Consider the following 16,657-nt stretch of genomic DNA (forward strand, 5'->3'; position numbering starts at 1 on the left):
TCAGGGACGCACCGGAGAGTGGGAGCCCCAGGTTGGCCACCCACGAGAAGCTTAGTGGGAACCTCCACCCTCACCCCCTACCACCACCCAGGCACCGGCTACTGGGAGTTGTGCGACCAGGAGCTGCTGAGAGAGGGGGGTGGGGGGTAGGGAGAGAAAAAGAGGAGGGAAGGAGGGGGCGCTGGCTGAGTTTGCGACGAGCCGGGAGGAGAAGAGGGGGAGGGAAGGACGCGGGCTCCCGCGGTCCCGGATCCCCGAGGGAGGTGTGATCACTCCCACGTAGCGACCCTCTTGTGCGTCCTGCCTCCCCTTCCTATCCAGACCTCCCCCCACCGGCTTCTCACAGGGCCCTCCCAGGCTCGGCGTCCCGCGCCAGCACTCACCGCAGCCTCTCTCCACATAGTTCTCAGCAGTGGCCGCCCCTGGTCATCTCCAGGGCTGATTGCTGCGGCCGCGACTCTCAGAGCTCATCGGGCCCCATGCTCCGGCACAGCACCTGGGGAGCCTCTCTCCTAGATCCCTGGCTTAGCTTCCTGCTCCACTCCGGACAGCAGCTGACGGGTCCTCTGAGCGCGCCTGGACACCCTCTCCGCAGCCCAGCTCCAGCCTGGCGTGCGGGAGAGCGAGTGTGTGTGTGAGTGAGTGTGGGAGCGCGCGCGCGCGTGTGGCCGGGGATCCCCGCGGTCCCTGGCCGAGAAGGTTGCGGGCGGAGAACCGCAGCTCCCTCCGGGCCCTTCGCTGCGGGGCCAGCTCGGCTCTGGGCGTTCGGTCCCTCACTTGGCCAGCGGGAGCTCAGGAGAGTGCCTGGCCACCGCGGTTCACAGCACTGGAGAAGCCAGGATCCTGGGGCGCGCTTCTGTCGCGGTCGCCTCGGAGGATAGAGGAAGGCAGAGGCACCCACCACACCAACTTAGGACTTGTTCTCAGCCAGCCAGACGCAACGCAGCAACCCCCGCGCAATCCGAGGATGTTTGGAGCTCCGGCCCGCCTGCAGCCGCCCACCCTGGAGGCGGGCCGAGGCAGACCCCGCAGTCCCTAGGCGGCGACGCGGAGCGCGGCTACCCTCTTCTGGAGCGCAAGGCGGCAGCGAACAAGGCCAACCTAGGTGTCTGGCTGGTGATGGGGGGGGAGCCTGCGGTGGCGCGCAACCTTGGTGCTGAAACCACGCTCTCCGCCCGCTCCCGGGCGTCTGGTGCTGCTGGAGAATCAATTATTCAGATCTCTGCTACGGCTTCCTCCTCCAGTGCCTCGCGCTGGGTACAGCAATCCCTGCTCCACGCAAGGCACGCCGACACGCACACACCCGCCCCAGAGAGTCTGCTCGGATGCTTCTCTCAACGCCTCACCACCCTGATATGGGAACCCACTATGATGTCAGGAAGCCAGGAACCTAAAAGCAAAAACATATACATTCCTTCCACGCACAGACGCGCGCGTGCACGCGCACACCACACACACACACACACACACACACGTGCACGCGCACACACATACACACTTGCTGCTTTCTTCTCTAAGTTGTACCAGACGAAAAGTAGCCCTGCGGTTGCCACTAAGTCACCAGAAGGGATGAGCTGAGAGCCCGAGGCTACCTGGACTTGAGAGCTGTCTGGCTTTAATTCTAGCGACTGAGCATGAGGCTCATTGTTAGATGTCTACATTTGACCTTTGTATAGTCACCTGTATCCCAAACACCTACCTCTGCCCTTCTCCCCTGAGGAGAAAGGTCTTAAACTCCACTTGATGCCTAATGTCACCTGAATGCTTATGCCCCAAATTCATATGTTAAAATCCTAAACCCTAGGGGATGGGGTTAAGAGGACTGGCCCTCGGAGAGTGATTAAGTCTTAAGAATAGAATAGCATTAGTGTCTTTATAAATGAGATCCAGCCCCCAGCCCAGCCAGAAGCAGCCTCACATTGATTTCAGAGAAACAGCTTCAAGGAACTTCTTGTGGTTCATAAACTGAGTAGCTTTTGTTATTGCAGGCCCACCAAACGCAGACATCATCATCCTCCTTTAACGACTGGATAATCTGGTAAACAGGGGCGAGCAACAGTAGTTCAAATGCCAATTACTCAGGGTTAATTTGAAATGAAAAGACAGTGGCCTTGGCCAGGGTCAACAAGACCTGGCACATAGTAGGTGCTCAGGAAACCTAAGAGCCCTCTAAAGTGACCCATCCAGGAGAGTACTTCTAGATACATTGATAGCGCTGAGCAGAGCAGACAAGAAGGGGGTGCTGGTCCAGGAGACCTATGGGTTTACTGTTGTGCTGCTCGCTGTGTATGGAATTCCTTGGGGTTTTTACACAAAAGAAAGAGCGAAGGCAGACAGAATCTGGAAGTAAGTAAAATGTGGGAAGGATGCTGTGATATGATGGAAGCAGAAAAGGAGGCGATGGTCCATTTCCTGAGGCTGTGGGTGAGCTGGGCCTCTCTCCTGTGTGAGGTATCATTGGGGACTCATGGGGAGGTTAGATTGTCTTAGTTCAAGGAGCAATGAATCTGCAGCCGGGTAAGTGCACACCTGTAGCCCCAGCCACCCGGAAGGCTGTGCAGCCTGAGCAACGTAGTAAGAGCCAGTCTTTAAAAGATAATTAACAAATAAGCCTCAAGTATCAATCATCGACAATGCAGGCCTAAGGCCGGGCCCAGTGCTGAAGCTACTTGGGAGCTGAGGTGGGAAGATCATAAGTTTCCGTGGGCTACAGATTAAGTTCAAGGACAGCCTGAGCAATTTAATCAGAACTCGCCTCAAAATAAAAAGTGAAAACAGGGCTAGGGATGGGGCTCAGTGGCAGAAACTGTGATCTTGATTTGTAACGCCGTGTAGTAGTTTTGCTCCTTCTGTTAGCTTCATAGAACGGAATCCGAGACACAGCCTTGTTTTTGTTTTCTGGCTAAAACTGGTAACTCAAAGGGTCACCCATTTGGTTACATGTGTTGATAGCTTTCCATTGGTATTTTTCAAATATTTATTATGAGGGGTGTCATATGCCATGGCATGTGAAGGTCAGAGGGCAATTTGCAGAAATCATTTGCTTCTTCCCTCTTACTGAAGCAGGGTCTCTCTTATAATCTGCGTCTATGTATTCCAGGCTATCTGGCAGGCAAGCTTCCAGGGGACACTCTTGTCTCTCCTCCAGTGAAATGTTAGTATGACTGATTCACGCCATCACATCCGGCTTTTTATATAGGCTCCAAGACAGAACGTGGGCTACCAGGCTTGTGTGATTTTGTGGTTAGTAATTTTCCCAAGGAACCATCTCCCTTGCCCGTTTATTTGAAATTACTGAATTGCTAGCTTTCTGTATGAATAAACACATTTTGTGTCCAGTCTCCTATAGGTGGACATGAGTTGTAGGCTGGGGCTTTTAAAATTAGCATTCTGGCCTATAGAGTGTGAAACAAAACAGGAACCACATTGTTGTTGAGGAGCCACATTGTTACACATTAAGTCTCCATACCTTACAAGAATAAGTTTCTGCTTTTTAAGCCTAATGATCCTGCAAACCATGTTTTGCAACCCACACTGAACTTGTGACCCCATGATGTATGCTTACCCCTTTGTCTTGTTAAACTCCTGAACCTGTGATATGATTGCCCTTTGACCTTATAAAATGTGTCTTCCCTGATATCTTGATGACTCCTCTTTCACATGATATGTCCACAGGCAGGCTTGAGCCCTGGGTCCCCCTCCCCGCTTCCCGCCCCTACATCCATGCGCGCACACGCATGCAAGCGCGCCCTCTTCTATATAGGTCCTAATAGTCAATTGCCTATTTTCTATCAACCCTAACCCTTCCCCACAAAAGGGACCTCAAAATGCAAGAGGGGCTGCTCTCTGAAACCCCGACTTTGGAAGAGGCACAGGCTAGCCAGTTCTGGACAGCCTGCTTCAATCAGACAATCGTGGAATTGGTTTTGCCCCAGGTCTAACAAGATATGGCTCAGGGGGGCAGATTGGGGGGGGGGGAAGGCTGGGGGGTGGGAGGAGGGAGGAGAGGGGAATCCGTGGCTGATACGTAAAATTAAATTAATTATAAAATAAAAATATTTTTAAAGAGAGAGAGATAGCTAAGCCTCTCTCAGTTCCCATGCGAGGCAGCTCACAGTCATTAGGAACTTCAGAGGATCTAATTCCCTCTTCTGGGCTCCTCAGGTTTTGCACTCAGGGATACAAACCCACAGCAAGACACATACATACACATAATTAAATAAATAAATCTCTTTTTAAAAATCTTCATGCTTACAACCACTTTATTCTATCGGAATCTCGGAACCGGGCCAAGCACAGATAGTTTTTATATTTTTGTTTCAAATGATAGACTTTTATCCTTCTTCATGGCTGAATATTGTTCACTGATAGACGCCTGGGTGGATCCACAGAGACGCAGGCGGGTAACTGTGGAGTCGCAATTGCTGGCTGAAACAGCAGTAGATTAAGGTGCAGCCACTGGAGAGTGTGGGCAGAGGGCAGTGCTCACACATCTCCGGTGAAAGTGGAAATGAGTCCAGCCACTACAGAAGTCAATATGGAGGTTTCTCGAGAACCGAAGATAGATCTACGTACGCGGCCGTTGTACCACTCCTGGTGTTTACTTAAAGGAGACACTTGCACATCAGTGATCAGTGCACACCATTCACAACTGCTAAGTGATGGAGCAAACCTCGGGGTCCATCAACACAGCCACGAATAGAGAAGTTTGCTCAGCCACACAGAAGAGCCTAGCTTTGGCACTTACAGGAGAACGGATGTAACTGGAATGATCAGATTGTGCAAAGTAAGTCTGTGTCACAAAGACAGTTATCATATGCTTCCTCTCATGTGCATATAGGACCTGAAATTTGAAGCAAAAGTGTCAGAAACAAAGAGGACCAATGGGTGATGAGAAGAGGGAGGAGAGAGGAAAGGAGAGGAAATACGTTTAACCTGTATGGAAATGTCTTTACTCAATACAGTACAAGTACAATGAAAATTTTTAAAAGATGAATTCTTGTGTTAAATGATATGAGAAGTCCTGCAGTTTAAAAAGTTTTTTTTAATCTGGCAGTATCAAAGGAAAGAGGGAAAGAAAGAAAAAGAAAGAAAGAAAGGAAGGAAGGAAGGAAGGAAGGAGAGAGAAAGGAGTCTAATCACAGGAACCTATTGTACTCCACATGAGAGCTGCTACCACCTGCAGAACTGCCCTTTCTCTGCGAGATTCTGTATTGAACAGCATCTTTATTTTGCATATGAAAAACCTGTGGCCCAAGCAGGATGGAGGGAGTTCAACAGTGGAGATAAGTGAGTGAGACGAGTAAAATCCTGAGGCTCAAGGTTAGAGGAAAAGGAGAGTTACGGTCAGGGAGCTGAGTAGCCCAGGTAGCAGACTAGTCATGACCCTTGTCCATGACACGTGTCCCTGATGGCCCACCTTCACCATCCCTCCGAGTTCTAGCCTGCAGGTTCCAACTCCCAGGGTTTCCTACACTGCCTTAGCCCCAGCCCTGGCCTTCTGATAGATTTCTTTACCTTGGGGGCAGATGACCTATATGTGCTGGGGCTAGGAATAAGGCTGATTGGTAGACTGCTTGTCTAGCACATGTAAGGCCATAGGTTCAAGTCCCCGCACAAAAAAAAAAAAAAAAAAAAAAAAAAAAAAAAAAAAAAAAGGTCTCCAGCTTGTACCAAAGTAGACATCACTGATTGATTAACTGTTTGCCTCAAAATTCATGCAGGACCTTACAAACATGCTCAGGCCTATGTTCTATGTGTTCCCATCAGAGGAACAGAATCAGCTTCAGTCTGTGGCTCTGGACCTTTTCCAGCTCTCACGGGTTCCTGGTTCTAGCACATCCTGACTCTCACAGCTCTGTTTCCTTTCCATTCTGTTACACCCTGACCTATGTGCCATCAGCCTGGCTCTCTCCCAAGATCTCGGTTTCCCCACTTGTAAGAGAAAGGTTAGGCTGGTCAAAAGAAGCTCCAAGTTACCTTTTTCTTCAGAGTTCTGTGGCTCTTCTTGGAGAGCTAGACTCTGGGCTCAACCAAGGTTCAGATTTCTCATTCCATATTATTTTATCCAAAGGCCTCATAGCCCATTCTAGCATGTCTTGAAAGGCCAAGGCTCTTTATACCCTTGCACTGCCTATCTTTTTTTTTTTTTTTTTTGCACTGCCTATCTTGGGATGAACATAGAGGTAGATTTCTTTCTTTATTCGGTCTTTATGTGATGCAACCTGGTGTCCTCTCTGGTTCAGATGGCAGCCTAGGGGACACCTTGACACCCTGTAGAGGAAAGACGTGAGAGGCGGTGGTCCAGCATTTCATTGCTTTAGAAAGAGTTAGTGTTTTTTCAGGATTCAGTTTCTCCACTCTATCCCTTCACTGGCAGGGGTCATCCAGGACCATTTATGCTTATGCTCCAGATGATGCTATCTATGCTCAGAGGGACAGGAAGCCTTGCTTCTATAAGAAGCCTCCAAATGGCCAAGGAGATGGTGTTGGGCTCCGACCACACCTTCTAACACACAAGAAGTGCATAGGCCAATAAGAGACCAAGGAGATAAGTGACCTCTGTGAAGGGACCTGGTCTCCCACTCCAGGCTTCTGTGTCAGGCACGTGAGCCGGTCACTTGCCACTGCAAAGCGGGACCTGGGGCTGGGGTGGTGGTTCAGGCAGGAAAACGCTTGCAAATATGAGTTTCTGAGTTCAGCTCCTGGAACCTACATTTTTAAGGCAAGGTGAGGTGACGCTTGTGGTGTGGTCCCAGCACTGGCGAGGTGGAGACATGCAGATCTGCAGGACTCTCTGGGTAGTCAGGTAGTTTAACCAAGCCAGCGAGAGACTCTGTCAAAGAAGTCTGTCTTAGGTAGGCGGTACTGAGGAACAGCCCAATATTGAACCATTCCTTACACACACGCACACACACACACACACACACACACACACACACACACACACACGCAGGTTCACCTGTATACACAGAGACAAAATTTTAAATTGGGCCACAAGATAGCTCTGTGGATAAAAAACACTTGTCACCAAGCCTGAGGACCTAAGTTCCATCCCTAGCATCCACTTGGTGGAAGAAATAAAGAATATTTATATTTACATTTATTTACCCTCCCTCAAGGAATACCCTCCTTACTTGAGGGAGGCTAGTCCTTGAATGCTGTGTCAATCAGTTTCCCATCGCTGTAACAAATGCTTGAGATAAAACAACTTAAAAAGAAGAGGCTGGGAAATGGCTCAATGGATAAAAAGTTTGCTTTGAAAGCAGGAGGACTTGAGTTCAATGCTCAGCGCACACACTTAAAAAGCCAGGCATGATGACAAAGTACTATAACCCCAGCACAGTGGAATTTATTCCATCCACAAGTAAATAAAATTTAAAAATAAATAAAATTAACTTTTAAAATGTAACTGTCAGCATCCTGCAGTCTGACCTACCAAATTAGCAGCTGCTCCTCTGGTGCAAAGCACGCAGAGGGGTCACTTCCGAGCCCACTCCAGCTATGCTGCTGTCCCCGGCGAGCCTTGGGAGCTTGGCTCACAGTTACTCCTGCTGCAGTGCATCCTCTCCTCTGGGAGTCGTCCTCCGGCAGGGTTCAGCCTTCGCTGTACAGACACTGCCCCTGCCCAAGGCCCTCCGGCTCTGCTGTGGCTGAGTCAGGACGGTTCGGGAAGAGCTTTAGTGTCAGATCTTAGCAAGCCAGTCTCCCACGGCCAGGAGGGCTCTGGCGCCTCATCAGTCACTAGCAGAGGCAGCATGAAGACTGTCTTCTGATTTGTGGTCCGTGCAAAGGGAGAGGGCTTTCTGGGGAAATGTCTAGAGGCCAAGGACATAATCTTATTTTCTGATGTCCAGAGTTGTCAAAGCATGCCACCTTGGAGCTGCAGGGGCCCTTGGGGTCATCAAAACCCTAAGGCCACTCTCTGAAGGTGAGGACACTGGAGTCAGGAGCCGTGAAATGAGGTCACCCAGCCACTAAGAGTAATGCAGCCTTCTGTTCATGTCTTCTGTCAGACGCCTCCCCTGCTCCCAGGAGTACAGGACACTCCCTGGGACTTGAATTCCAGAAGAGGTTGCCAAATAGAAAGCCACTAAAAATTATTCCTTGAGGGAGGGTAGTCCTGTGTTAATCAATTTCTGGTCACTGTAACAAATATTTGAGATAAAACAACTTAAAAAGAAGAGGCTGGGAAATGACTCAGTAGATAAAAAGCTTGCTTTGAAGGCAGGAGGACTTGAGTTCAATGCTCAGCACACACATTAAAAAAGGCAGGCAAAGTGGCAAAGGAGGGTAATCCCAGCATGGTGGGAGGCAGAAACACGCAGATTCCTGCAACTGGCCAACCAGCCTGGCTCAACCAGCGGGCTACAGGGTCAGCCTGAACCCCAAAAATAAGGTGGAGAATGTTTAAGTAGCAAATCCAGCATCAAAATCAAACCTGATCTCCACATGTACATATACAGGCACATGTGCACCTGCATGCACACACACACACACACACACACACACACACACACACACACACTCATGCACACATGTACACATGCACAAAAAGGAAGAAAGGTTTCCCTTATGGTCAGTTTCAGAGGCTACAGCCCATAGTCAGTCAGCTCTGCTGCTCTGGGGGCCTGTGATGAGGAAGCAACATCACAGTGGGATAAAATGGAGGAAACTGCTTGCTCTTGGCCACCAACAAAGCATTACAAAAAAATAGATAGATAGATAGATAGATAGATAGATAGATAGATAGATAGATAGATAGATAGATAGATAAGAAGGGTCTAGGTCCCAGAACCCTCTCAGGATTACACCCATAACATTATAAATAAATAAATAGATAGATAGATAAATAAGAAAGAAGGGTCTAGGTCCCAGAACCCCCTAGGGTTACACCCATAACATTACAAATAAATAAATAGATAAATAAATATATAAATAAGCAAACATAAATAAATAAATAAGAAAGAAGGGTCTAGGTCCCAGAACCCTATCAGGGTTACACCCATAACAACCTAATTTCTTTTCACTCCATTCCACCACCTCCCACTCATACTGCAGGGTAGGACCAAGCCTTAAACAAATGAGCCTGTTAGAGGACATTCAATAGTCAAGCCTGATATATGTGCCGTAAATGGGCAAATAACCCAATATCCACATGCCTTGTGCCCCTTGCTTGGGACTTGGTGTTAGAAGTAAAGAGAGTCAGGATAGATGACAGTTACTGAGTCTTTCCATCAAAGAAGTAACTGAGGACATCGACTACCCGCATCAGAACTGTATGGTAGCAAACGGACCTGTTGTTAGTCGATCTGACCCCATCCTAAGGACTCCAGTCACAATGGGCATAGCTGAGATGTAGGTTTGAGTCAGGGAGGATTGGTTGGTTGGTTTGCTTGCTCACTTGTTGGTTTTTGAGGTGTAATCTCAGGTAGCCTAGGCTAGCTTCCTCCTACATCTACTTCCTGAGTGCTTAAATCATAGGCATCCCCCACCATACCCAGTTTGTACAGTGCTAGAGAACAAAGCCAGGGCTTTGTGCACGCGAGGCAAGAGCTCTCCCAGCTGAGCTCTGAAGCCCAGAGGTGGGATCTGAATCCATGGATGTCTGCCCGCTGAAAGAGTGCATTATCTGACTTGTGTTGGTCATTCCTTCGCCTCTTTAGAAGGTAATCTCTCTGAGGTTCATTTTCCTTCCCTGTGAATCACAGAATGGTAAATGTAACTCCTAGAGTTCACCCTTGTCTCAAGCAGCAGGGCCTTTTTTGCAAGCCGTCTGTCATCCATTGAACCTAACACAGGAAGCCGCTAACCTCGGAGGCTGGAACTCAGGTTAGAGGTTAAGACGGCAGGGTATTCCTACCTTCTTCCTCATCTTTCCTTCACACCCATTCTTCCTGCACCACAGCTTATGGTGTGACCCTGGAAGTCTGCTGGGCAACTTTGGAACATATGGACCAGTCCTAACACTGGGTACCAGAAAGAGCAAGTGACTGAACAGAATTGCCCATCACCAGAAGAATGGACAGAGATTAGAACCCCGGGAAAGATCACTCACTAGATGTAAAAACAGACTCTGAATCTTGGCTCTGAAATGTCCTGACCTCATGACCCCAGGTAAGCCTTCCTGTACCTCAGTTTTCTCATCCACAAAATAGAGACAATAATGTACTTAACATCCAATAATATTAGCAGCACTTCCTATGCCCAGGTGGAACTAATCGAGCGAGATAGTTCAGAAGGCCCAAGCCTAGTCGACATGTAGTGTGTGTCAGTTGTTAGAGTGGTTGTGCTTGCCTATAGGCTTTGGAGCTTGAAGAGGTTCCATGGAGGCATTTCTGTCCCCCAGGGCCCTGACAGCTTTGCTAGGCCAAGCGCTCTGGTGTATGTTCAGGAAGGTGTGACCGTGGGTGGAGGAGGCAGCCATTGGTTGATGCTGGCTCTTCAGTTCAGTGGGTCCCAGATGGTGTCCATGGGGGTGCTGGCCTGTGACATGTTGGCAAGCCTCCTTTCCTTGCTCAGTTTACAGAGCCACACAGTGCCCAGAAGCCTGAGGCTGCAGCCTGTTCTGCCAAGGAGGCAGACTGCCCTGCCAGGACCTGTGGAAGACAGGCTTGACTGATCCCAGGAACTTACCCTATGCCTCCAGCCTCCAGAGGATGCCCAGCGGAGGCACTTGTCCAGCCACCTTCCCAAGCTCTTGCTGCTCCTGCAGCCTCTCGGAGAGGAAAGAGATGCCAAAGCCGAGAGTTACATGTGCCTGTCATAGCCCTTCCTCTAAAAGTGAGTGTTCTCAGAACACAGCAGGGAACCAAAAGGAAATGACCCTTTCCTAGTCAGTTTACCCATCTGAACGTGGAGGTGTTGCTAATAGTCAGCACTCTGGACCCACCAGATCCGCATCTGCAGACTGAACTCTTGGCAAAGAGAGACTATGGGAGGGGGAAAACCCTGGGTAAACTACGCAGGTGCGGACTGTCCCCATTGCCAGTGTCCCCTCAGCAATACTGTACAACAGTTACCTAGCACCTACATTGCCTTCAGCACTGAAAGTCATCCACAGATGACTCAAAGCACAGGGAGGGCTGTGCAGTGATATGCAAATGCCACACCATTTTGCATGAGGACAAGAGTATCCTTAGAATTCGGAATCATGGGCCTCCTGGATCTGCCCTCATAGATACCAAGGGACTACAGTGTCCTAGGAGTTTGGTACTACAGGTATCCTGGATCTAACACCCCTCCCACCATAGATAACAAGGGATGACTATATTGACTTCACAGAATCATAGTGAGATTTGATGATAATTGCACACAGAAATTGGAATAGTGCATGCCACATAGAAAAATGAATATTAGCCACTTTCTGTGTTACTGTTATATTTGTATTTGCAAATGGAATAAAATAGTGTGAACAATACAGGTTTTTGGAATTTTCCATCCAAGTTCAAATTTGGAATGTGTGGGTCAGGGTGATAGGTCAGTGGTAGAGCACTTGCCTAGCTGGGTTAAATTCCCAGCACCATACACACACACACACACACACACACACACACACACACACACACACACACACGCACGCATGCACGCACACGCACACACACATGCACACATGCACACATGCACACACACACAAGTTCAAGATTAACTTTTTCTACCTACCTGAATGGTCTTGAGCAAATTGCTTGGTGTATAGAGACTTTGTCTTCTCGGATGTAAAACGGGCACATTATTTGTGAGTTAGCATAATATTGCTAAAAAGATTACCTTAGGTTAGGCAGCACCTGACACAGGATGAGAGGTCACTAAATGGAGGCGATTGCTGTTGTTAATGAGACTGGGGTTGTTGCCAAAGCCAACCAGGATTGAAGCAGGTGCTTACTGACTCTATTCAGTGCTCACTCTGCTACGCGATGCTTCCTCTCACCCAATTAAAATTCCTGGATCTGCACTCGGAGAGTCCCAGTTCCTATAAAAAGAACTCCATTATACCAGGAAGTCAGAAAATAAATTGTCATGAAGTCCAGTGGTCAAATCCAAATCACATAAAGAATGTTTCTCTCCATTAGACAAAGCTGCTCAAGGGTTTGGCTGCTACAGAGAAAGAAAGCGACGTGCAGGCTTAACAACTTGCTGGGACCTGTAGGCTGGGTCTACAGTTGCACACCTCCTCTCCAGCTGAGCAAGGGTGGGTGAGTCACCAGCCTTCCCAAGCCTTGGTTTCCCCATCTGCAACAAGTCTGTTATGCAAATGGAATTCATCGACGTGTGCGGCATATATCGACTAGGTTTTTGTAAGTAGTTCAACAAATAACAAGTAATCTTTGACTTCATGACTTCCTTTGTTGCCTGAGGTTCTTGTGGGCTAGCTGCCATGGTTGTTCGGTTCGGGCATTTTGGTTTAGTCTTTGAAAAGGGATGAAGGATTTTCTTTGGGTATCATCTTCATCTATGAAAAACCATATCTGCTGCTAGGCATGGTGATGCATGCCTCAAATTGCAACCCTCGGGAGGTGGTGACAGGAGGGTCATGAGTACAAGTCTGAGCTGTATTGAGACTCCCTCCCTTCCCATCCGATTTTCAAGATTCAGTCTCAATACAGCCCAGACGTGGAACTGGGAGCTGAATCCTCCAGCAGCGTATTGGTGGGAAATCCTATACACCAGAACAAAGCTAGAAGGTTTTTTGTTTGTTTTGCTTTGTTTTAAGACAGGGTCTATAGCCCAAGTTGAACTTGAACTGGTTATGTAGCCAAGGGTGGCTTTGAACTTCTGGTCCCCCTGCCTCTGTTCCGAAGTGCTGGGATTATAGGTGCAAGCCCTCTCACCTATTTATACTGTCCTGGGGGTTGAACCCAGGCCCTTGTGAATACTAGATGAACATTCTACCTACTAAGCTACATCCCTAGGCTCCAAGCCTGGAGTTTGGTTAGCAAGTAATGTGTTGTTGTTCATTTCTCAGTTTTGACCATAGCCCCAGAGTCACGTAAGTTGCTGTGTTAGGGGAGACAGGGTGAGGTATCTATAGGAACTCTTTGTGCCCACTGTTCAGTATTTCTATAAATCTAAAATTACTCTTAAATTAAGAAATTATTTAAAAAAAAAAAAAAAAGAACAAGGGCCAGAGAGATGGCTTTGTGAGAAAAGGTTCTTGCTATGCAAGCCTGCGGCCTGAGTTCACTCCCCAGAACACACAGTGGAAAAGAAAACTGATTTCCCAAAGTTGTCCTCTGACTTCCACATGTGCTCTGTGCTCTCCCTTCCCTCTCTCTCACCCCCACACACTAATAAATACCAATTTAAATAAACAACAGAAAGCAAAAATAAATGCAAATGATTTTAGAAGATCATATTTATTTGTTTAAGAAAACCGAGTGTGCTTATATATATACTGAATATTTCTAGAAACCTCCAAAGGAGCTGGTAGCAGTGGCTGTATGGAAAGAGGGACAATAGGTGCCTGAGCTGTGGAAGAGGGAGTGAGGGCATCAGAAAGACATGGAGGAAAGGGAGGACCCTGTCTCCCTGCGGCGCTTAATTTGGATTTGACATGATTGCAATGGCTTGCTTAAGGAGTAAACAAAGGCAGGGAGGGAGAAGGGGGGGGATGTTCATAGGTGTTGGCTAGATGGTCCAGTATTTTGGACAACACAATTTAAATAAGTTCATCAAGAAGCAGAGAGGGGCTAGGCACGCAGCTCGGTTGCTAGAGTGCCTATAGTACACATAGCCTCAGGTTCAATCTCCAGACTGAATAAAAGGGATGTGGTGGCACACAGCTGTAAATCCCAGCACTTAGGTGGTGAAGGCAGGAGAATCAGAATTTCAATATTCTCAGCTACATAGTGAGTTCAAGGCCAGTCTGGGCTACCTATCTAAATAAATAAATCTCTTGGCTTCCAGGGCCAGGCAAGGTCTTGGGTTGTAATCATCCATACCTCTGAGTCCCTCACTTGTTCCATCTCTTCAGATGGAAAAAGTCAAGCCGTCTGACAGGGCCAAGGCCCTGGGTGATGGCAACACCCCAGTTCTCTGTGCACAGACCCTTTTCTCAACACCTGCATTGCCTGAGTTCACTGAAAGCCCAGAGCAAACCCACAGGTTGGAACTATGTTGTGTTTGTGAACATGGAAGCTCTAAGAGGTGGAGGCATCTCCCAGCTAATTAATTACCCAAGGTCCACTGTGCTGATAGAGCTGGGACTTGGGGCTGAGCTTCTGGCGTCCAGGCCAATGAGCCTCAGAGATGTGAGACGGTAGAGGGAGACGGTAGAGGGAGACGGAGGGAGATGGTAGTGCTGATTTTTGGCAACTGGGCCTGATCCTATTGAATAGGAAGAGGTTTGCTAGAAGCCCTAGCCCAGCTCCTAGCGCAGCTCCTGGTACTGCATGCAATTCTTACCATGACCCATAGAGGGCAACAGCCAAGACCCAAACACTTAGAAATAGTAGACCCACACACCAGGCTTCAAGCAACTGAGATACTATACACCCGGTTTTGAAGGTGAAATGAGAGAAGATTCGAGTAAGCAAACAAGACAACCTGAATTTCCTGTATCTTGGAACAGTATGATGTGGGAGGCAGAGGCTTCACATGCAAGTCACTATGAACTCAGGTCCTCTTCTCTCCTTGGACAAGACAGTCAAGCTTTGAGCCTCGCTTTCCTCCTCTGTGAAATGGGGTTGTTAATACTCAAAAATTCCAAAGAATGGCGGGCCTGGTTCAGAGGACCGTAACTGTCACTCTGACCTCTGCAAGCAAATCGAGGGGCATCTTTCCAGAGACCTCGGCAGTCATGACGAGGCCATTTGAATGCCGACTGCACCAGGTACCCAGGTACGCATGTCATCTGCCTTCTGCCACACAGACCTCAGAGTAGTCCTCTGAGTCCTGTACCGTTATCACCACTAAGAATGAACCCAGAAATAGTAAACCACTTGCCAAAGTCACCCAAGAAACCAGCTGCATAGCCAGCACAAAAGCCTGTCTTCCAGCTGCTGGCCAGCTCCCCCGACCTGCTCTGTTCCGGTGTTTTATAGATGGTATAAAACTGCAACTCAAAATTCAGACACCAAAGAGGCTCTACAGTGGGAAGGCATTAAAATGCAAATTTGGACTCAATCTCCACAGACTCTGCTTCGGCAGTAGGTGATGGGATTTGTATTTAACGGAATGCACCTTTCTGGCTGGACGCTCCGCCCCACCAGCCTCCCCTCCCCCAGCCCATCCCCGTTCCCTCCTCTAGGGGATTTGTATTTAACCGGATGCACCTTCCTGGCTGGACTCAGTGCTGTCCCTCCCCCGACTCATTTTCTAGAACTTGTCACTTGTCCCATCAAGATACTACACGTATAGTCTGTGAATCCGAGAGATTGCTAGGCAAGCGAGAGGGCCTGAGTTCAAACCCAGTGCTCATGCAATAAGGCAGGCATGGCCATACATGTGCCTGCCATCTCAGAGTCACTGGGCTGGGGCAGACTCAGTGAGAAAGGCCGTCTCAAGGGAATAAAGTGGAGAGCGACAGAGCAGGGCACCCAACATTGTCTCTGGGTTCTGTGAGTGCAAGAGTGGGCACATACATATATGCATATATACCACACACACAAGAGCTTGAGATCATAAGCTCTTAAAAATGGGTGGGCCTTTAATCCCAGCACTCGGGAGGCAGAGCCAGGCGGATCTCTGTGAGTTCGAGGCCAGCCTGGACTACCAAGTGAGTTCCAGGAAAGGCGCAAAGCTACACAGAGAAACCCTGTCTCGAAAAACCAAAAAAAAAAAAAAAAAAATGGGTGGGCCTAACACCAGACACGATGGTACACACCTGTAACACCGGCAGTAGGAAGTGGAAACAGGGGGATCAAGAGTTCAAGATCATCCTTGGCTACCTAGCAAGTTCAAGACCAGACTGTGTAGGCTCTTTTATGCTCGCTCTTGCAACCAATGTAATGCAGTCTAGCAGCTGAGAAAAATGCAGCATGATTGTGCCTTGCCATCACAGGACACTCGTGGATCCCAGTCACCATGCTGTAAGGATGGTCAAGCAACCCCGAGGAGTTTTTACAGAACAGAACTCTGACAGAATCCTCAACAGATGAGCCCTCTGTATTGGTTACAGCACCCATGCTGGGCAACTCACAACATCCTGTAACTCCAGCTCCAGGGGATCAGACATCCTCTTCTGACCTCCAAGGGCACTCACACTCATGGGTACCTATATACAGACACACATATATACACAGAATGTAAAAATAAAGTAAAATATTTTATTTAAAATTTAAGGATTTCATAAGAAAGTATTTGCACTGGGCAGTGGTAGCGCACACCTTTAATCCCAGCACTCGGGAGGCAGAGCCTTGCGGATCTCTGTGAGTTCAAGGTCAGCCTGGTCTACAGATGAGATCCAGAACAGGCACCAAAACTACACAGAGAAACCCTGTCTCGGAAAAAAAAAAGAAAGAAGAGAGAGAGAGAGAGAGAGGAGGGGGAGGGAGGGAGGGAGGGAGGGAGGGAGGGAGGGAGGGAGGAAGGAAGGAAGGAAGGAAGGAAGGAAGGAAGAAAGAAAGAAAGAAAGAAAGAAAGAAAGAAAGAAAGAAAGAAAGAAAGAAAGAAAGAAAGAATTTGCTGTTTTATACCACAGAGACTGTGTCATAGGTGGGGA

General features: G+C 48.3%; 1 protein-coding gene and 1 long non-coding RNA gene across 2 annotated transcripts in view; one reads left to right on the forward strand and one right to left on the reverse strand.

The window, feature by feature from the left end:
• The window catches only part of Grin2a (glutamate ionotropic receptor NMDA type subunit 2A), a 445,644-nt gene extending 444,426 nt beyond the window's left edge, over positions 1-1,218 (reverse strand). The window contains exon 1 of the mRNA XM_052759440.1: positions 384-1,218. The gene's annotated coding sequence lies outside the window, so the exon portion shown is untranslated. The remainder of the gene's footprint in view (positions 1-383) is intronic.
• Positions 1,219-4,027: 2,809 nt separating this feature from the next.
• Positions 4,028-16,186, forward strand: LOC128121922 (uncharacterized). The gene is made up of 5 exons (XR_008222290.1): positions 4,028-4,786; positions 9,908-10,116; positions 10,522-10,782; positions 12,069-12,293; positions 15,998-16,186. It is a non-coding gene; the product is annotated as an uncharacterized LOC128121922 (long non-coding RNA).
• The last annotated feature ends 471 nt before the right edge of the window (positions 16,187-16,657 follow it).

The sequence above is a fragment of the Peromyscus californicus genome, unplaced genomic scaffold (genome assembly GCF_007827085.1).
Source record: "Peromyscus californicus insignis strain IS unplaced genomic scaffold, ASM782708v3 Scaffold_3__1_contigs__length_106647218, whole genome shotgun sequence".
NCBI lineage: Eukaryota > Metazoa > Chordata > Mammalia > Rodentia > Cricetidae > Peromyscus > Peromyscus californicus.